Genomic DNA, 22,994 nt, shown 5'->3' with positions numbered 1-22,994 from the left:
GATATATGTGATATGTGGTACTTTAGTCAAACTGATATTGACTAGTCTAGTTTCCTCTGTTAAGACTAAAGATATGGGAGGCCTATGATCCTATGGGGGAAGGATGAAATCTCCATCCTTGGGTGCCTTTGAGAGGTTTTCATTGTCAAATACATCCTTTATTTTCATTTCATTTTTTGAATCATCCAATGGTGTCCCAGAGGATGGTTTGCTTTTGCTTGTTTTCTTTTTTGTGTCCTTTTTCAATTCAATTTTGTGACTGGAGACTTCCTCCTCCCCAAAGTAACCTACTAGATCTAGTTTGTAGACATATGATGGTGGTGGTGGTCATCATTTATGCAGTTTTTTTGCCCCCATGAATTTAAGGAGTGCATGCTAGGTAGAGAACTTGTCAACATGGACCACACTTGGTTGGTCCCAATCAATGAGTTTGGGGTGAGCAAGGGGTAGTTCTATGAGATTTAAGGATAATTGATAGAGCATAGAGGCTCCTAGGATAATTTTATCAAGGAAAATATCCTCATAGGATTTATTTTCTACTTCCTTAGGAATGTCTTCAACCTTAATGAGACTATTTTGGATGTTTGTGAAGGTGTGGCCTTCTGTTGTAGTGCCCCCAGTTGCAGGGAGTCCATAGCCTAAGCCTTTCTTTTTCTTCTCTTAGTATGCTTCAACAGGCTACCTAATTCTTGACTCTAGATGACCCAAACCACCTCCTTGTAATCCCATTACTTGGTGGTAAGGCAATGTAACCATAGATATTTCTATTTAAAGTGATCAAGAAGTGTTTCACTTTTAGGAGGTGGCTCCTTGTATAGCCATGTGCTAATGTCTGGCACAATTTCCTCTCCATCAAGGATACCCTTGGTAATAAATGTGGTAGGGCCTATCTATCTAAATTGAGAGGTAGTTTCTAGTATTGGCCCTTGATGTGTCGGGCATCCTTGAGTATGTGGATCAAGTGGTAGAGCATTGGCAAAAAAAGCATTTGTGAGACTATATTCATCACAACCTTGGTAGTTGATCTTAATTGTGGAAAGAGTGGAGGCTAAAATAGTATTCAGATCATGGTAGGTGCTAGAGGAACTAGCTGTGATGTGGCCAATTTCAATTCCAAGATGGTTGGTGTATGAAGCTTCAACCACATTACAATAAGCAAAGGGTTCAAGATCTACATAGATGGTTACCTCAGTGCCATTATGCAAAAATTTGATGCACTAAGGATATGTGGATGGAACGGCCTTCATGGCATGAATCCATGGGTGGCCAAGAAGGATTTTGTATGGAAGGTTAAGAAAAACTATGTGACAAATTATTTCTTGAGTGGTTGGGCCGACTCTGAGAGGAAGCAAGATGGTTGCTTTAGTGGTGCACTCCAAGTTTTCATATGCTTTGATGGTGATTATCTCATTAATGATATCTGCCTCATTGTATCTTGCATGTTTGATAAATTTTAAAGTGCATAGATTTAAAACTGATCCATTATCTATCATGACCCATTTGACTGCAAAGTTAGAAACCATAACAGTTATGTGAAGTGGAAGGATATGATTGGGTTCAACTACTGGGATATTAGTGGTTTTGAAGGATAAAGCACATGATACAGAAAGATGGCCAACCAAGTTGCCGATCTCTATGGCATATATGCCAGTAGGGATGCATGACTCATGGAGAGTATTGTTGAGGATCTCTTGATAAAGTGGGCTTGTTTGTAAGAGATCTAGAATGGAAATTTGAGCTAGTGTGTTTCCAAGGTGTTCCAAGATATTATACTATGGTCCTAATGAGGGTGATCCTGATGAAGGTTCTTTGGGTGGAGGTGGTCTTGATGGTGCAGACATAGGTGGGCCAACTATATTGAGTTGAGCTTAATGAGTAGTAACTGCACATTGGGCATCTAGGCCTTTGATGTTTACAACATTGATAGATGGCTCAACTTGTGATATGCATCCAATAAGGCTCCCATAGTTCAAATATGCTGAGGTATATTTTTGAGACTTATCTCTGTTATCGCCTTGTTTATTTGGAGCGTTGTTTAGTTTTGTGGTAGGAGTGTTTGTACGTGCTTTTCCTATGCTTGTGTTATGAGGAGAAAAAATGTTTTGATATATCATCAACCCTGCATTGGGTGAAGCTTGTGCCCCTACTATGATCTCTTTCTGGTCAATAAGGTCTTGGATATAATCTTTGAGTTGCATGCACTTAAAGGTGGTATGTCCTTTGACATGATTGAATTTGTAGAACTCATTATCCTTATACCAAGATGCTCTAAACTAATTAGGTTCCAAGGGTTGTGTTTGTGGATATTGAACAAGATTATCCTTGGCTAGTTTTTTAAATATAGCATCAAGGGGCTCCCCCAACAAGGTGTATATGTGTGGTTGTCTCTAAACACATGGTTTAGGTCTAGCCAAAAGTGTGATGGCATTAGTTTGATTGTGATGGCCAAGTACTTGTTGATTGTTCTACATAGGTAGTTGTTGATATATAGGGGGTTATTGTTGATAAGGTTGTTGTTGACAAGATGTGGTGGGAATGTTGGCATCTACCCCAATAATATGAACATGTCAGGTGTTAGTGATGCCATCTGTTATCATATTTTTGTTTTTATTCCAATACCATATTTTTTCGTTGCTTGGGGCTTGGTCTTGGGTGTTTTCTTTGTACGATTTGATGACACCATCCCTGATGAGCCCTTGTTCAAGTCCCTTCCCTTTTTCCTTAATGTCTTTGTATGTTTATAAATAGTTCATAACCATGTGATGGGCAAGACTAGGATGCACATTATTTATGAACATTTTGACAAGGTGACATTCTAGGATGGTACATGAGATCCTAGTTGTAAGGGTTTGCCAATGTTGTAAGTATTCTGCAAGGCTTTCTCCTCCTTTTTGCTTGGTATGAACTAGGTCTACTATAGATAATTTGGTGTTAACAAGATAAGCATATTGAGCAACAAAGGCTTCAAAAAGATCAATGAAGATTTTAATGGTGCCCTAGGGGATACAACAAAACCACTCTAGGGCTCATCCTCCTAAGCTTTTTGGAAAAAGTCACATGAGGAATACATCATTATAGGCCACTTCTTGGCAATGCATATAGAATTCTTTGGCATGCATGACTAGATCACTTTTCCCTCTAAATTTATCAAACTTGGTGATCTCAAAGTGTTTTAAAAATGGTGTCATTGTGATGGTTTTGTCAAACAGATATGGACAATCATTTTCAAATTTAAAATTTTTGGAATTCGTTCCATCTTTGAGGGCCTTGAGGGCATTCTTCATTTCTTCCCATTTAGAGTTCATGGGTAGAGTAATGGATGCCCGTGGTCCAAGTGCCCCCAATGTGGAATACATAATATATGTTGGAGATTGATATGGGAAACCCTGACTACCATATGGTGTTTGTGGGAAAATGGGTTGCACAACTGGTGGGATGGATGCTATGGGTTGTTGGAATGTAGTTTGTGCATACTGTTGCATCTACTAGGTAGATGATTGATGGGGAGAGTAAACATGAGGTTGTTTCCCTACTAGATGATTCTATGTGGATATTTGGGCATACTATTGATGTGATGATTGCAGCTGGAAAGATGGTAGTATTGGAAATGCTTGGGCCACACTTTGGGAATGTATACATTTCCCAATATATGTTGGTTGTGCTCCTATGTGAGAGATCAACTGAGTAGTAATAGGTGCAAGGTAATTAACATGAGGTAGACTATGTGTAGCAAGGTATTGTAGTGGAGGGATGATTTGGATATTGCCTAATGGTGGCATAGAAAAATAGTTGGTAATAGGTGGTAATGAATAGACTTGAGAAGGAAGGGATGAATGTGAATGAGGTATGGGCATGGATGTAGTGCTCAAGGGGATACTGGTGGTAGGCCTTTGGGTCATACCAAAAATCCAAGGTCCTAATGAAAATGAGATTGAAGTACTTTGGCTAGCAACAAATAGATTAATAGTGATGTTGGGGGGAATGTAGGCTAAAGTGTTTGAACCTAATGGAGGCATTCTATAGTGTACTAGGATATAGGTTGGATTTTTATGGTACTAGTCAATGGATTAGATCTATTTTGGGATGGAAGTGGAAATGCAGTGCTATTAAGTGAAAAAGGGGTGTATTGTGAAGCAGGGATAGGGATGGTGGAAATAGATGCAAATGATACACTTGAGGTTGGTTGGGATGTGGTATGAACTAAGGGTTGAGCGAGGATGGGTTGAGTATTTTGTGGAATGGGAATAGTGACCTATGTTGAAGGGATATTCAAGTCTGCTAGTTTTGTGTGTGTTGGTTGATATCTGTTGTTTGGTGAAAAGAAAGGATCATGAGGGATAGATGACCCTGCAGATGTTGGTTGCCATCTGAATAGAGGATGTGCAGGATCTATAATGTTGGGATGTGGTGCTCATCCAAAATCAAAGGTGCCAACATTGTCTCTTAAGAAGTTTTCCATGATGGTCTCCCTGTTTCTATCTATGATGGCATTAACAATAGTTACGTGTCCAGGTTGGTTCATGAAAGAATCAATATCTATGGAAGAACTTGTTTCTTTAGGAGTTTGTGATGGTGGATTTGGTGGTGCTTCCAAATCTATGGGGTATGGCTGAGCTTGAGCTATGCTACTACTAAGACTAGGATCCATGTCTTTCTTCTTCCATTTACCAAAACATGTGGTTGGTGGCATGAAATACTAACTTTTCTAAGGATGGAAAGCAAAAGAGATGGTGATGAGTATATGTGACAAGATGATTTATCTAGGTGTGACTAGGGTGGAAGGATTTCCTAAGATGCAAAGGAGGACATGTAAAAAATGCTTCTAATGGTATCTAGGAAGCCTAAATGATATGCTACTACATGGAGGAGATTGTGTTTCCCTTAAGTGTGAACTTGAATATATAGTGTTGATATCAAATCCTAAGGTAGTCTTGTGACCATTTGGAAGACAAATGGGATCAAGTGTGTAGCCCATCCTTTTTCTTAAGGTGATGTGGGACACAAGTGACAGCTTATCCTAAACAATGTGTAGCTTTGAGGACAACTATGATAGTGAGATGGATGGAGATTTCTTTTAGGAAAACAAAGATAAAAATTGGTGATGCTAAATGTTTATAAATGTGGAGAAACTAATGGAGGAAACTACCATTTAATGATGCTTGATTTGGAGGACTTTTGAAAACTTAAGATTAATGACAAATAGTGGAGGCAATGATTCTACCAAATTTTTAGAGGGGATTAAGAGCTATATGAAAAGACTAAACCTATGAGGAGACAAGTGCATAAGTGTGTGGGGAAAAAGAAGGACCTAATCAGAGTAAGTAACACTAGAGTTATCAATAAGGCTATGGTTGATACCTCATCAAAGAGTTAGGTTCTAAATCTTGTAATCCCACTTAGTTTGTAGTGCAATGTTCACACTGTCCTTCTCAATTTGGTCTAGTTTGGAAATCCTTGGGTTGGGGATATACCTTTTGTGTTCTGCTTCTATTTCCTTGTAAACTGGGATTTGTGGAAGTTTAGCTTTTTTGAACTTGGTCTTGGTTTAGTCGAACATGAGATATCTCTATGAGATTTTATCACAACTATGGGTTTTTATAGGTATTGACTACACTAAGCATACCTTTTAACCATGGGTTGGAAACATAAATCAGTTGAGGGGTAACTAGGTTTCAAGAAAATGGTGATTTTGGGTAAAGATGATGTTTCTTGGGTAAAATGGTTTTTTTGGGTGATATCTATGGGATGTAAGTAGTAAAGTGGGAAAAACTAGGCCTAGGATTGTTGTGAATAAACTTTCTAACAATCCTTTTGGAAAAGGGTAGGGATGATCTCGTTTATTTTCAAAATGGAGGTCTTGTTTTGCAAGGAAACTTTTCAGTCAAGTAGGATATGTAACAATGGTATTTTGACAAAGGTAACCTTTGGACAAAAGAAGGACAAGTTTTTTTAAAATTAGACTTTTGTTAATGACTACTTTTTGAGATAATAAGGAGATTTTTTTGAAAAGGGGTGAAGTTGGACCAAAAAAACCAAAGTTGTTGCGAATGTACTTGCTAACAACTATTTTTGGGATAACAAAGATAAGACCTTTTCCAATGCTATGATTTGTGAACAAATAGTTTCTCAAAGGACAAAGCAACTTTGAGAAAGACAAATAAGTGATCTCTTTAGCAAAAGGATTTCATAGTAACCATAGAGCTGTGTATGTTTTACAAATATTTATCATGGTTCTTGAGCACAAATAAGACAATTCAAACACACTCTTTATCCCTAAGGTCAAATTTTGGTTGCAACATGCTATTCAATGGCCCACAACTTGATGTCTCCTTATTCTAGTGCAATATGTCCCTCTCATTGAAGAGGTGAGTTGAAACAAGAGTGGATTGACAAATGATATACATCAAAGAATCTTCAAGGCATGGCAAATAGAAGTCCCCCTTCTTCAAGAACAATGACCCTTAGAGATGAAACTCAAGTGGCCTTATGCCTCTACTAGGGGAGCACAATGGTGAGTAATCTTGAGGGATGTTGTTTCCCTTGTAGTGAAAATAACATACCAAGGATAAAAGGGTAGCTACTAAGTTGGTTCATAATTAGGTCTATGGAGTCTCTCCAAATGGTTGTTACGTATGTAATCCACTTAAGGATCTATTCTCGACATGCTGAAATCATGGCAAAGTGTTAGGATAAACCACGGACAGAAATAAAAAACTACATGCAAATATAACCAATAACAGAAAATAATAGAACACACAAAAATGAACACAAGGCACCAAGATTTAACATGGTTCACCCAATCCCTGGGCTACGTCCACCAAACAGAAAGTTCGATCTTATTACAATCCAGTGATTACAACCTGATTACAATCTGTAATCCCTTACATCTCAATACCGCCGCAAGAACCAATTTCGTATCACCACATATCAAAAATACCCAACCCTAAGCCCTTTTTATACAAGTATTAAACCGCTTTAGGGTTATAACATGTCGGCCATATGTCGGCCATAATATGTCGGCTACCATGTCGATGTCGGCTACTTCCAAAAAAAATTTTTTTCGGGGCGATGCCCCGAACCCCACTATTTATGAAGTATGTACAGTACTTTCCTGATCAGTCACCACAATCTAACAATCTCCCACTTGGGGACTGATCAGGCTCCACACTAAACAACAATCTCCCACTTGGAGACTGATCCTATAGCAATACAACTACCGCATGGGGCTCCCACTGGATCAAACCACCCTGGACTCTGCTGTTCTTTTATTCACATTTAGTCTAAAAGACCAACTGAAGCTGAAGAGGAGTTCAGCTTCTCCCTTGTGACAACCTTTGTCAACATATCTACTAGATTTTCATTGGTATGTATCTTCTCCAGCTTTAACTGTCCATCCTCCAAAACTGATCGAATGAAATGGTACCGCAGCTGTATGTGTTTGGTCTTAGAATGCACAGCTGAATTCTTAGCAAGATGAATGGCACTCTGACTATCTGTGAACAAAAAGTTATCCTTCTGAGGATGTCCCAATTCTTCCAAGAAGAACTGAAGCCATATCATCTCTTTGGCGGCCTCTATAGCAGCAACATACTCTGCCTCTATAGTGGAGAGAGCATTAATCTTCTGTAGCCTAGAAACCCAGCTCACTGCTGCCCCACCAACAGTAAAGACATAACCTGTAGTACTCCGCCTGGTATCAATATCCCCAGCCAAATCTGAGTCAACATAGCCCTATAAATCAGTAGTAGAGCCCCCAAAGTGTAAACACTTATTGGATGTTCCTCTCAAATATTTGAGAATCCACTTGACAGCATTCCAATGCTCAAAACCTGGATGACTCATATACCTGCTAACGACTCCCACTGCATGTGCAATATCTGGCCTAGTGCATACCATAGCATACATCAAACTTCCTACAGCTGAAGCATAGGGTACCTTGGACATCTTATCCTCCTCTTCCTGTGTCTTGGGACACATCTCCTTAGTCAATTTCAAATGACCAGGTAAAGGTGTGCTGACAGCTTTAGCATTCTCCATAGAGAAACGTTGCAACACCTTCTCAACATAATCAGCTTGAGATAGCGTCAATGTTCTGTTCTTCCTATCTCTGCAAATCTTCATACCAAGGATTTGTTTTGCTGCCCCCAAATCCTTCATAGCAAATGCATGTCCTAATTGGCGTTTCAGCCCCTTGATATGATCCATGTTAGACCCAGCTATAAGCATATCATCAACATATAAACATAAAATAATGTAGCTATCATCATCCAACCTCTTAAAATAAACACAGTAATCTGAATGACACCTATTATATCCATGCTCATGCATAAAACTGTCAAATTTTAGATACCATTGCCGAGGTGCTTGCTTCAGGCCATATAAACTTTTCTTCAATTTGCACACTAAGTTCTCCTTACCTTTGACCTCAAAACCCTGTGGCTGAGCCATATATATTTCTTCATCCAAATCACCATGAAGAAAGGCTGTTTTAACATCCATCTGCTCTAAATGCAAATCTTCAGTAGCCACAAGACTTAAAACAGTACGAATAGAAGTCATTTTAACAACAGGAGAAAATATTTCATCAAAATCAATTCCTTTTTTCTGTGCAAATCCTTTTACAACTAACCTGGCCTTAAATCTTTTCTTACCTCCTTCCTCTTCTTTCAACCTGTAAACCCATTTATTCTGTAAAACCTTTTTACCTGCAGGCAACTTGCACAAATCCCATGTCTTATTTTTTAGCAAAGAGTCCATTTCATCTTTCATTGCAGACTCCCACTGAATCTTAGTATCCACCTGCACAGCTTCATCATAACTTTCAGGTTCACCAGCATCAGTAAGTAAAATAGAATACAAAGAGGGAGAAAACCTTTGTGGAGGTCTAATTGGCCTTGTTGACCATCTAACATTCACTGGTGTATGTGGTATTTGTTGTTGCGGTTGTTGCACATCATGAGGAATGGCTGGAACATCAGCTTTTGGAGTATCATCCAGCACTACATAATCATCTTCTTTCTTCTCATGTTGCTGCAACAGATCTTTGTACAACACTTTTTCATTGAATATGACATCCCGGCTTCTTATAATTTTATGATTTTCAAAATCCCAAAGCCTATAACCAAATTCATTAATGCCATATCCAACAAAGACACATTTCTTTGATTTAGCTTCTAGCTTGGTTCTATTTTCAGAGTCTATATGAGCAAAAGCTTCACAACCGAAGGTCTTGAGAAAAGAATAACTCACCTTCTTGCCAGTCCATGCTTCCTCTGGAATACCACAGCCCAAAGGAGTAGAGGGGCCTCTATTAATCAAATATACTGCAGTATTGACAGCCTCCGCCCACATGTGTAAGGGCAACCCAGCATGCAACCTCATGCTCCTTGCACGCTCCATTATAGTCCTGTTCATGCGTTCAGCCACTCCATTTTCCTGTGGAGTCCTTGGAACAGTTTTTTGTCTACGAATACCATTAGTGGAGCAATAATCTTCAAATTCATGACTGCAATACTCACCACCATTATCAGATCTGAGACATTTTAATTTCTTACCAGTCTCATTTTCAACCAAGCATTTCCATTTCTTAAAAGTTTGAAATACATCAGATTTCTGTTTAAGGAAATAAACCCATACTTTTCTAGTTGCGTCATCAATAAATATAACATAATAATGAGAGCCACCAAGGGAAGATACCTGAGCCGGTCCCCATACATCTGTATGCACAAGTTCTAATTTCTCCTTTTTGTTTTCCTTCCCTATCTTTACAAAACTCACTCTCTTTTGTTTTCCATACACACAACTTTCACAGAAATCCATATTCACACATTTTAGACCTGGTAAAACTTTCCTTGAATGAAGTACTTTCATACCTTTCTCACTCATGTGCCCAAGTCTATTGTGCCACAGCGCTGTATCAGAATCCACAGCAGCTATTTGTTCTCCCTGCTCATCTGCAGTAATTGTTCCTGAATATTCATTTTTCTCTGAAACAATCAAAGTAGAAGGAACAATATGACCTGTACAAAGATATAAGGTGCCTACTTTCACACCTTTTGCTACTACAAGGGAACCTTTTGAAACCTTCCAATTTTTATCATTAAAAGTAACTACACAACCCTCATCACCGAGTTGCCCTACTGAAATTAAATTTCTACTTAGTTTTGGAACATGTCTTACCTCATGTAGTAGCCAATGATTCCCATTATGCAACTTAATCTTAATTTTTCCCTTTCCAACAATCTGACAGGGTTCATTATCCCCCAAATAAACAAGCCCAAAATCCCCTTGGACATAATCAATGAAATAACCTCTATGAGGTGTAGCATGAAAAGAAGCACCAGAATCTAAAACCCATGAATCATCAACACTCTCTAAAGACAGAAGCAAAGCATCCTCTTCGGATTTGTTACTTACCACATTTGCCTCTTTGTCTCCATCTGATTTATCTCCTTCATTTTTCTTTCGAGTCCAGCAATCTTTCTTTTTGTGCCCTGGTTTCCCACAGTACCAGCAATCATTTGGTCCTCTCGATTGAGACCTCCTCCCCTTTGACTTTCCTCTTGATTTCCCACGATTTCCAGAGTTACTTCCTCTTTCAGTCGTTCTGCCCCTGCTTTGTGCATTTAAAGCACTTCCTGATGTAGATCCACCTGAGGATTTTCTACGAGTTTCCTCACTTAAAATAACACCGATCACATCATCATATTTTAGGGTACTAGATCCAGGAACAGAATTACTCACCGCCATTACCAAGCCATTCCAGCTTTCAAGAAAAGAACACAAAATCAAGAGAGCCCTAATTTCTTCATCAAAATTGATACCCACAGAAGATAATTGACTAGTAATAGTATTAAACTCATTTAAATGATCTGCAACAGATCCACCTTCTGCCATTTTCATATTAAATAAACGCTTCATGAGAAATACCTTATTTGAAGTGGAGGGCTTTTCATACAGTGTCGCTAGGGTTTTCATCAAATCTTCTGTCGTCTTTGCTTTTGTAATATTAAATGCCACCGATGGTGCCAAGCATAACCGAATGCTTCCAAGTGCCTTTCTGTCCAAAAGATCCCATTCAGCCTCTGACATAGTTCCCTGATTCTTGGCTTTTCCTTCCAACGGCTTCCACAAATCCTTCTGATATAAATAGTCTTCCATTTGCATCTTCCATAACTGGAAGTTCTACCCATTAAACCTATCAACCCTCAGCTTACCATCATCTACCATTTCTCCCACTCAACCGTGAGACTCCCACTTAACCGTGAGACTTTCCTGCAGAGGATAACTGAGAAACAACTAGGCTCTGATACCACTTGTTAGGATAAACCACGGACAGAAATAAAAAACTACATGCAAATATAACCAATAACAGAAAATAATAGAACACACAGAAATGAACACAAGGCACCAAGATTTAATGTGGTTCACCCAATCCCTGGGCTACGTCCACCAAACAGCAAGTCCGATCTTATTACAATCCAGTGATTACAACCTGATTACAATCTGTAATCCCTTACAGCTCAATACCGCCGCAAGAACCAATTTCGTATCACCACATATCAAAAATACCCAACCCTAAGCCCTTTTTATACAAGTATTAAACCGCTTTAGGGTTATAACATGTCGGCCATATGTCGGCCATAATATGTCGGCTACCATGTCGATGTCGGCTACTTCCAAAAAAATTTCAAGAAATTTTACCTTTCCCCTCTTTTATATATTGCAAATCAAAGTGTCACATGACTTCTTTCCTCATCCCACCACTTGGTTAAGTTCCTATTAGCAGAAAGGTACAAGGGTGTAAGATGGCTAGGTGGGGATGGAGGTGGAGGTCTTTTTAGGAAACTCGTGCCAAACTTAGTGATTGTTCACCCACTCTCTAATTGTAGAGACAGATAGGGTTTTGGAGGAGAAAACATGGGAACCAAGGGAGGGAAGCTCTTCATCACCACTAGCCATTAGCTTGGAAGGAGGTTAGTGCTTCATGCCATGAATTTTCTTATCTCTTAAAAGTTGAATAATGGAGATTCCAAGAGTGTTCTTGTAAGGTATATGTGTTGCATGTGGTGTATGTAGTAGTTGTTGTGTATGTAAATGAGCATGTTGGATTTACTTGCATTTGATTTTGTTTTTGAATTTGTTGTGGTGGATTGAATGTTGTGTTGGGTGTGAAGGCTTCACTCACCCTTGGGAAGGAAGAGAAGCCTTGGGGTGAAGGGGTTAGTTGGGCTTTACATTGGAGTTGAGAAATCCTTCTCTTGGAGAGAGGAAAGATTTCATGGAGTATGGGCTCCATTGAAAGCCAATTACCTTTCTATTGTTCTATGGGCAGGTATAAGTGAGAATTTGTGACAGGATCAAGTATGGATAATCTTGTTGAGGCATGTGAATATTGATAGCCTTGGAAGGCATTTATTTCTTGGAAGCCTTGTTGGGCATATTGAAATTGCAAGATTTGTTAATTCATAAGGATATGGAATTCTCCCCTTTGGAGAGCCCACCTTCACCCAATGATTATGATTCCATTTGTGAATAATTGTGTAAACCTTGGTTGGGGTTGTGATTGTGTTGTAAAGATGTTGGATTCATGTTAGTTCTTGTCTTGTGATGTTTCTTGAATGTATCCTGGTTGAGCCTTGTTTCCCCTAGCTTGGGGGTGGTCTCCTTGAGGCCTAGGTTGGGAGATGAGCCTCCATGGTTCACCATTTTTATCTCTCATTTGCAAGTTCTTATTGAAAGATCTTGGAAACTTGGAGTTTTTGTTGTCTTTCCATGTGCATAGGAGGAGAAGACATTATTGCATTGAGATGAGATAGAGAGCAACCTCCATCTTGTTATTTGAGTCTAACTATATTGTAAGAGGATGCTACTCTCTTAGTTTAACTACCAAATAGAAAGGTTGTGAGTATTAATGTGTAGTAAAAAGTATTTCCATTGTGTATATTTTGATACATTGATTCCACCACCTTTTGTGTATCATGAGAGTATCATGGAAGAGAAATTCATTGTAATAATATTGTTGTTTTATTGTCTTGGATAGGAATATCAATTAGGGATTTAAAATACTTGATGTTTCTTGAGTGGTATACGAAATATTGAAAAACTAAATTTGATATCATAGAAGAGTTTGTATTGATAGGAAGATTATCTTGTTGATCATTATTATCATCTCAATTCTATTGCATAATAGTTGTGCATGTATATTTGATTTAAAACTTGCATGAGAATACAATGTTAATCCCTAAGCAAATGGTTTCTAAACTTCATTAGTCATAGATAAGAACAATTCAGATAGTTCATATATAACCTTGTCATGAAATGTATATCTATTGCATTAAATTTAATGGTTGAATGCTAAATGCATCATTGATCTAGACTATACTTAGTCTAATGAGTAACTCCAAATTATCATTACAATAACCTATCATGAGTACCCTAGACTATAGAAGAAGAAAATCAAATAGGTGATATAGAACATATAAGACATAAGATAAAAACTGGTTGTAGGTGCACATTTTATTCACTGGAATTTGTATGGAAAAGTGGAAATATTACCCAGCCAATACAGACCATTATAAAAATAAAGAATATGCCTAGATATCCTATTAGCATTCTATAAAATATAGGGGTCATAATATGGGTTGCAAATTTAAAATGTCTCCTAAGTGGATTTCAAAGAGTCACATGATTCTTAGGAAAAAAGAAACACACACACACACACACACACACACACACACACACACACATATATATGTCCTAATCATGACATAACATAAAAAAATGTTAATAATAGGAAACTTAAAATATACCTATATACTTTATTAAAGTAGCATTCCCCACAAGCGCTCACTTTTCTAAGGAAAAAGGAAGGTGTCATTAAGTTTTGAGCGGCTCCCATATCCCTAGGCAATACCTAAGTGCCTATAGGAAAGTGTAAAATCTCATGAATTAGGCTAACATGACCAGCAAGTTGCAATTGGCACTTCCAAAATTATTAAGCCTCTTTGTTCTTAGGAGGAAGATTTGACCTTAGGTCAAATTGTCCATGTCAAACATGTCCCACTTTTGATGCCTTGGCAACATGGGGAGGTGCCCCACATTGGTGAAAGTGCCTTGGGTTGGGACATGTCTCCTAGGGAAGGAAGTGATAGGGATTTTTTTAAAGTGGTTAGTGGGGTTAGTTAATAGAGTTGCATTCTTTTTTTTTGGGGTAGCTAGTATGATAAGTAGGATTTTAATTTCTAGTTAGTGGTCAGCTATTGGTTTTGTTTAGTGTAGTAAGAATTATTAATGAAACATTTATTTATGTGGTTTTAGTTAGAATGATATTACTAATCTAAAGAGTGAATGTGATATTATATAAATTTAGTTATGTATTAGTGTGAAGCCATTTGTTAGGATGGAGGGGGTGCATAGTTACCATTAGCATAATAAATATATTTTATTATTAAAATAAAAGATTTGTATTTAATTGATCCTCTTTATAAATTTTTGTACTAAACTCAACTTTAGGTATGGTTGATGTTAAACAACTTGGGGAGATATTTTAGTGGTTATTTGGGATAGTTAGCAGGTTATTGAGGGGTTAGTATTATTATAATTTTAAAAACATATATTTGTCTAATGATAGGTTACTTGTATTAAATAATATATACATATAATTCATGCCTCTAATATATATATGCATAGAAACCTTATATAATTAATTCTTCCTATAATTTTTAGCAACACTCATTTCATGAAGGGTGTATTGAAAGTCCATTGCCAACATTAGTAATGAGTGGTCTTTAAATGTATAATATTTACGATATGTCATGTGATGGTTGATACATCATGAATAATTATTAAATGTAACTATAAATATAAAGCATGACATCCAATGGAATTGTTTAGAAAACATCTTATTGTTAAGTAGTATGATATTTAGCCCCCACCTGATACATATACTGGGTACAAACATATTATATATATGTCAAGAAGGTCAAAGTTGTTATATTTGCAATATATATGATATACTACACTATGAAATTTAATAGGTATGTACTACCTTGATCTCTAATGAATGAGTATTTGTCTTCATACATAAACCTCCAACTATTCGAGATGCACCTTTTATCTAACCATTTTAACTAACTAGGAATATCTATGCAATCTTCACTTGTCTTGCAGACATCTGGACCTAAATTATATTTATTGATGATACCTAGGGCTTAGTTGATTTAGTGGATGTAAGCATGACAACAAAATCAACTAGGTGTGTTGAACTTCTCTAATGCAACCATTCTATATTCAATGTAATGTCAATTCAATTATAATTTGTCATATCAATGTTTTGCTTTGCTAAGTATTAAAAAAAAAAAATTGGTTGTTTTTTTGCCTTGTAAAAATTAGGGCATGACAGTGATGATAGGGTTCATGATAGGAGCTATGTAGCTCATTGTTTTGGAATGTTTTTTGATGATCTCACAAATTGTGGGATAAATGCTTCAAAACATTAGATTTGGTCTGATGACTGTGCTGGTAAGTGTATTTGAATGTTAAACTTTAAAATTTCATGCACATATTTAATTAACAGAACAATTAATTATATATAGATTTGATTACTAATAAATTTATTTTAATTTTTTTCCTAGGTAAATTTAAGTCTTCAAAAGCATTCAATTAGCTTGCAACACAACATGCTAGAGGAAATGTTAAGTTTCTTTGGAACTTCTTTGAAAGTGGTCATGGAAAAGTAGAGCATGATGGAGTAGAAGCCTATGTAAAGCATGCACTTTGTGAACATGAACTTTTAGGTATAATTTATTGTTATGCACTAATCAAATTTGACTTATATAACCATCTACTAGATAATTCTTTTATATTTTGTTAAAATTGATCTATCATTTTCTTTCCTATATAGTTGCAAAGATAGACAAAGCAAATCAAGTTGTTGAATGGTGCAAATATCATTTTTCTTGTCGTGATACAACATATAATAAAAAAAAATTTGGGAAGTGAAAGGTAAGGTTTTCATTTTTCTTTGACATGATTACTTTAATATTTTGATTACTGAAATAGATACTTGCCAATTTAATGTGTTATAGATATTGATCAATCAAATCCTTACAATTGTCAACCCATTATTGGAATTAGAAGATTACATCAACTGATGACTACCGAACAACACAAACCTCTAGTAATTCAAGTAAGAGAAAAATAATGTTTTTGTGATGTCTACATTCAAAACAATGCAATGGTTCAATGCGAGAATATTGTGACTGGGTATGTCTCTAAATGGACATGGAAAAACATAATCAGAAGTACCCCTTATGAAGAAGATGACAATGACATAGACATTCATAATCATGTGTTTAGCTAATTATGAACATGTTTTTGATTTAGTTGTTCTAGGTGATTTTCTACAAACATGTTTCATTTTAATATTAATTTGTCTTCATATATATTTATTTATAGTTTCCATTATTTTTCTACATTTGTAGGTGATAGCTTTGCTATCAATGCAGATCTTGAAAATGTGGAAGGTGTGGATTATTATTTATGTAGATGCACAAAAGCGAAAATCAAGTTGACTGAACCATGTACAGATGATGATAACCAGTCTTATCCAACTAGTTTACTTGTTATAGAAGGTATAGATTATCCTCTTATGAGATGTATACAACTAATTACAGAGTGATAAATTAATTGTTTAAATAATTATTTCTTTTTTATATTACTAAGAGTACTAAATGACTTGTATAAATCTAATTTTGTAGGCACCTATTATCAGCAAACAAAAATTGACCACAATGGCATTCAATTTATTGAATACATGCCTGGCCAAAAAGTTTTGCATTACAACCACTTGGTTTTAGCCACAAAGATTTAGTTTGACATTATGCCAAAAAAAGGACATAGAAAACCAAAGTGGAGGTTAGATATCGAGGACCATGAAAAGTTGTTGGAGATTATTAAAGATAAAGAGGATCCCAACCATATGTATCAACAACTTCCTAAATGATCTAGATAAGTTTAATTAAACCTCCAGTAATTTCAAATTTATATATACATTGATTTTTTTTCAATACTTATACATGTTTAAAGACCTATGCATAGATTATTGATGTGTTTATGGTTAACATGTTGATGACTTATATGTGTTAAATTTATGCTTTCACATTATATCTAAGATTTATGATTGGTATCTAGAGATTATTTATGCACGATGATGATTTGACATAGATTTATGTATTTTCCAACATATCCATGATGTATGTGTTTATGTCTAATATCTGGATTGTTTATACTTTTATGTTTGACATGTAGATAAATGGTTATATGATATGACATAATGATTATTTATCTAGATGAATTTATATAATTTGTATGTCCTAATAGATGGTTATGATTTGATTTAAAATGGTTATAGACATTTTTATGATTTGATTTGATTATTATACATAGGATGGAATTATATGATTTTAATTTCCTAATAGATGGTTATGACTTGATTAAATATTCTAATTATACGATTTGAATTTTTATATATGTAAGGTAAAAGATCAAATAATGTAACTAATTCCATACATTTATGTTTTTCAAAGATGTAATTGAAAAACAATTAAGGTAACCAGTCACATATATCTATTTGAAATCATACACTGATTTAAAATTATTAAAATAAATGGTGATCTAGTTCTAATATCTAATTAATGGACCATAAGTTATTGAACTAATATAGAACTAGAAAAGTCATAAGGAATTTTACCAATGTCATGAAATTCTAAAAAAATATAACTAATTTGCCAAATAATCAAGACCTAATGTCATAACTAATATAATTAATTTATAACTCTAGACCAAATATAATCTAACCAATCTAGAACTAATAGGTCATCATAAGTAACCTAACTGATGTCATAAAAAATCTAGCTAACATGTAACTAATTTTTTATAAGTAATCTAACTAATGTCTTAAAATAAACATGGTCACATAACTCATGAAAAAATCATATATGTCAACTATAAATTTAAACGTTCACATAACTCATGAAAATATAAAATATGTCAACTATAAATGTAAATGGTCACATAGCTATAAATGTAAAATGGATAACTATCAAATATGTGTGTTGTAAATGTAAATGGTCAACTATCAAATATGTGTGCTATAAATGTAATATGTCCCATAGCTATAAATCTAGAAATGATATCATCATAAAGCAATATCAAACATCATGTATATGACATATATGAATATCAAACATGATCACGTCAAGCTCCACGATGTGATCGACTGAGATGAGATCGTGAACCCTGTGTCCAAAATAAGAACAAATTTATCATGAGCATGTGTACAAATTCAATTTAAATAATAACATGAGTACAATTAAATTTACTTGTGACTCAGGATGACTAGGGTCGACAGTTATCTGTCTATCTCTACCCTCACAAGCTATAGATGTAGTTTGTATGTAATAGAAGAAACAAATATGTTAGAAGTTATACTTTACTAAAGTTTTAAATGATAGATCTATAGGTCCAATTAAATAGACATGTTTGTATAGTTTTACCTGTGTCTCCTACTACACAAGATGTGTAGGTGTTTGCAAGTCCCCATATGCCATCATCATTGCAAATATATGCCTACCTATCTCACTCAAGTTTGTATCACTAAAGGTCACATCTTCGATGTCAAGTGTAGGATTCATGAGCATATTTGTGAATAATGAATGTCGTGGTGGGTGAAAACCTACCTTGGTAGGGGGGTTGCATCCTCCTCAACTATGGTCTGTGGTGGAGTTGTAGCTACAACATATATGTCCTCTTGCCCCTGACCACCCTATGCCTCTAACATTCCTCTGATGACACCAGCCACATATGATTGCACCACACTAAGTGGTTGTTTGGTCAACAATTATATAGCTTGATAGGCTAAAAGAAGATCACTAGACAAACATGTACCCATAGCCCTCAAGCCATCCACTGAAGACTCCAAAAAGACATCTATTGGAGATGGGATGTCAACCTCATGATACATATCATCACCTAAAGATGATGTAGCAGTGTGAACACCTATAGAAGTAGATCATGATCGTGTCATGTATCTGTGCACTCGGTTAGAAGACATCTCATGCACCTGGGTAGCAATAGTGGCAATACTCTCGTACACATCTCTATGTGTATCATCTGTCACTCTATCTCTAGTTGTAGCTAACTCCAAACATTTTGGCATCGCCAAAAGGTTTGGACCAATCAATGCCCATTTATTAATGGGTGCAGGAGCGTTTGGGTGTCTAAATTTATTTGAGAACCTGCCCTTACCCTACCCAGCATGCCTAGGGATATTAGTATCATCAACCTCTTGATGAAGATGAAATTCTACAAACAATTGTTTGTAGAAATATAAAGGGAACTCATCCTTTTGGGGCCACATGTGATGTGTGGCCAACCAACAAGGATACATGAAAGGCGCCACCAATGGATCAGTACACCTCATAGCATGGTACCTTTTGACCTTTTTCAAAGTTCAATAATGTGGGAACATATTCTTGACACTCTCCACTAAGACCATCTCATTTATCTCCCTTCATCACAAGCCACCACCAACAGAATGGGATAGAGCACTATAAAAAGTGTCCAAACTATCACTATCATAAGGGTTAAAACCCTCAATAGTGCACATCATGCTGATAAGCTCATCTCTAATTGAAATCACCTTATCCCTATGATGTAGGTTAGGTGAAGCCTATAGACTCTAATCAATCGTATCAAGTGCACTCTATAACTGCTGAATAATATCACTGGATAATGTCTCCCTGTCCTGGGTACTAGTAGTTGATCTATGGGATGAACCACTATGAGGATGACCATGTACACTAGCCTCTCTAGAATTAGTACCCCTCGATGCCATAATGATGAAAGATATAAATAAACAAAACTAGATAAATGATAATAGAGATCTACACATGCATACATATACATATATACATAGATTATTATATAAACTAATTGAATCAAAACACACTAAATGAATCTTTCTAAAAAAAACTATTGTACAACATATAAAGATATTTTAATTAAATTACATTTTTTTCAGGAGTTAGAGAGCAGTTTAGATTTTAAAGCGATGGGTTTTAGGAGTTAGAGAGAGATAGAGGGGAGAGATGAAGTTATGTTAGGGATTATTGGTTAAGGTTCGGAGAGATGAGGTTATGAGAGTGAGAGAGTGAGATATGAAGTTAGGGTTTACAAAGATGGGGTTTTGGAGTTAGTGAGTGGTTTAGGGTTTAGAGAGCGGTTTAGGGTTTAGAGTGATAGGGTTTAGGAGTTAGAGAGAGATAAAGGGGAGAGATGAAGTTATGTTAGGGATTATGGGTTAGGGTTGGGAGAGATGAGGTTATGAGAGAGTGAGAGAGTGGGATATGAAGTTAGGGTTTAGATGGGGTTTAGGAGTTAATGAGTGGTTTAGGGTTTACAACAATGGGGTTTAGGATTTAGAGAGATAGAGGGGAGAGATGAAGTTATGTTAGGGATTATGGGTTAGGGTTGGGCGAGATGAGGTTATGAGAGAGTGAGAGAATGAGATATGAAGTTAGGGTTTACAAAGATGGGGTTTAGGAGTTCGTGAGTGGTTTAGGGTTTAGAGAGCAGTTTAGGGTTTAAAGTGATGCATTTAGGAGTTAGAGAGAGATAGAGGGGAGAGATGGAGTTATGTTAGGGATTATGGGTTAGGGTTGGGAGACATGAGGTTATGAGAGAGTGAGAGAGTGAGATATGAAGTTAGGGTTTACAAAGATGGGGTTTAGGAGTTAGTGAGTGGTTTAGAGTTTAGAGAGCTATTTAGGATTTAGAGCAATGGGTTTAGGAGTTAGAGAGAGATGAAGTTATGTTAGGGATTATGGGTTATGATTGGGAGAGATGAGGTTATGAAAGAATGAGAGAGTGAGATATGAAGTTAGGGTTTACAAAGATGGGGTTTAGGAGTTAGTAAGTGGTTTAGGGTTTAGAGAGTAGCTTAGGGTTTAGAGCAATTGGATTTAGGAGTTAAAGAGGGATAGAGGGGAGAGATGAAGTTATGTTAAGGATTATGGGTTAGGGTTGGGAGAGATGAGGTTATGAGAGAGTGAGATATTAAGTTAGGGTTTACAAAGATGGAGTTTAGGAGTTAGTGAGTGGCTTAGGGTTTATAGAGTAGTTTAGAGAGAGAGAGAGAGAGAGAGAGAGGTTTTTAGATTATATGGTTAGAGAGTGGTTTAGGGTTTAGAGAGAAATTTAGGGTTTAGAGAGCAGTTTAGGTCAACATATTTGGATTTAAAGTTCAATATAGGAGTTAGAGTATAATCTGATTCAATGTGAGAGTTTTAGTTCAAATTTGATTAGGTTTAATGTTGTGATTTAATTACATTTAATGTTAAGTTTTTCTCCTACTTAAGGTTCAATGTTAAGGTTTCAACTAGAATTTATTTGTGTTCGAGGTAAGAGGTAAAGTCTGATTTAGTTCAATCTGATGGTTATAGTTACCAATTTATAGTTGTTTCTAAATCTTTACCTTTATAACAATTCCTAATGATTTGTAATAAAAATAAAATAAAAATATTTAAATTCTCTAATTTACATCTAACTAATTTTTTTATATATTTAATTTTTTTTCTATTGTTTACTAAAGTCTCAAAACTTTCTAATTGTTCTAGTATTTTCTGTATTTTCTAATATTTTCTATTATTTTCTAACTATTATAAACTAATTGAATCTAAATTTTCTATATAATTTTCTATTATTTTCTATAAATAATATTTTACAATTTCTCTAATAATTTCTATGTTTCACTAAATTTTAATACATTTTCTAAACTTCATCTAATATTAGAGTACTTAAAAATATAAATGTATAATAATAATAATAAAATTAAATTCTTTAAAACAATCTATATTAAAAATACACATTAAAAACTATATTTCTACCTAAGAAAACATAAAATAAAACATATTTAACATATTATACACATTAAAAACAATATTCCTACCTAAGAAAATGTAAAATAAAACATATTTTAAAATAAGGGGGAATTGTTGATATGCCTGATCCGGCGAAATAACTCATGTAGCTCTTCCTGCTTCACAATTCCTAGAAGTTCAATCGATAAAAATGACACGCGAATTTTTCTTTATGCGAGCTATATAGTTTACGGGTTTTCAATTGGACTTGTTTCAGCTGGATCCCTACCAAGTTGTACATGCCACTTGGCACATAGTTAGCACCATGTGTTTCCGATCGGATTCGGTCCCCCTAGAGCCCATTCGGTCGGATCAAGTCTAGCTAGAACATTAAAGTTAGCCCCAAAGGTGACATAGGTCTATACTTTCACCCATGATTATGGACATTGTAATTGAGACTTAAACTTATTAATAAAACTTTCTTAAATGTGACTCAACATGAAGGAACCCTTGAGGAATTGAAACTGTATTTGCTGATTATGTGTTCTTGATGTACATGTATATATTGCTTCCACATTATTGTTACTTTGATGTTGTTTAAACTTTTTTTGAAAAATGTTCAGTAAACTTTGTAACAAATTAGGTTTATTTCTTTCAAGTTCTTGAGTGGGGCGTTACATAGCACTATATTAATTTTGAACAACCATGATAATATAATGAAAAGACCCCACAATGATATAGAACCACTATCAAAAAATAATCCCAATATATAAACATTTAAGACTATTGAAGTTGATGTTAAACATGTATCTGTATAAATTGTTCTCTACGATATGAGTGATGGGCTTCCAAAGGGGGGAATATAACTCATAATGAATGAAACATCTCAAAGCTAAGTGTCATATTTAATGTAAATAAGTGCAACGCTCAATCAGGAAAGAAATTATCTTTCAATATGTACTCTTATACAATACATGTAATTGATAGCATAGATAATTTTCATTTCTCCCAATGTAACCTCTATTTTAATTCTCCTTTGCATTAAATATAATATAGTTTTCAAGTGGCATAATG

The sequence above is a fragment of the Cupressus sempervirens genome, chromosome 5 (genome assembly GCF_028749045.1).
Source record: "Cupressus sempervirens isolate cs-2001-9-10 chromosome 5, ASM2874904v1, whole genome shotgun sequence".
Taxonomy (NCBI): domain Eukaryota; kingdom Viridiplantae; phylum Streptophyta; class Pinopsida; order Cupressales; family Cupressaceae; genus Cupressus; species Cupressus sempervirens.
The sequence above is the reverse complement of the archived record's forward strand: the minus strand, read 5'-3'. Positions refer to the sequence as shown.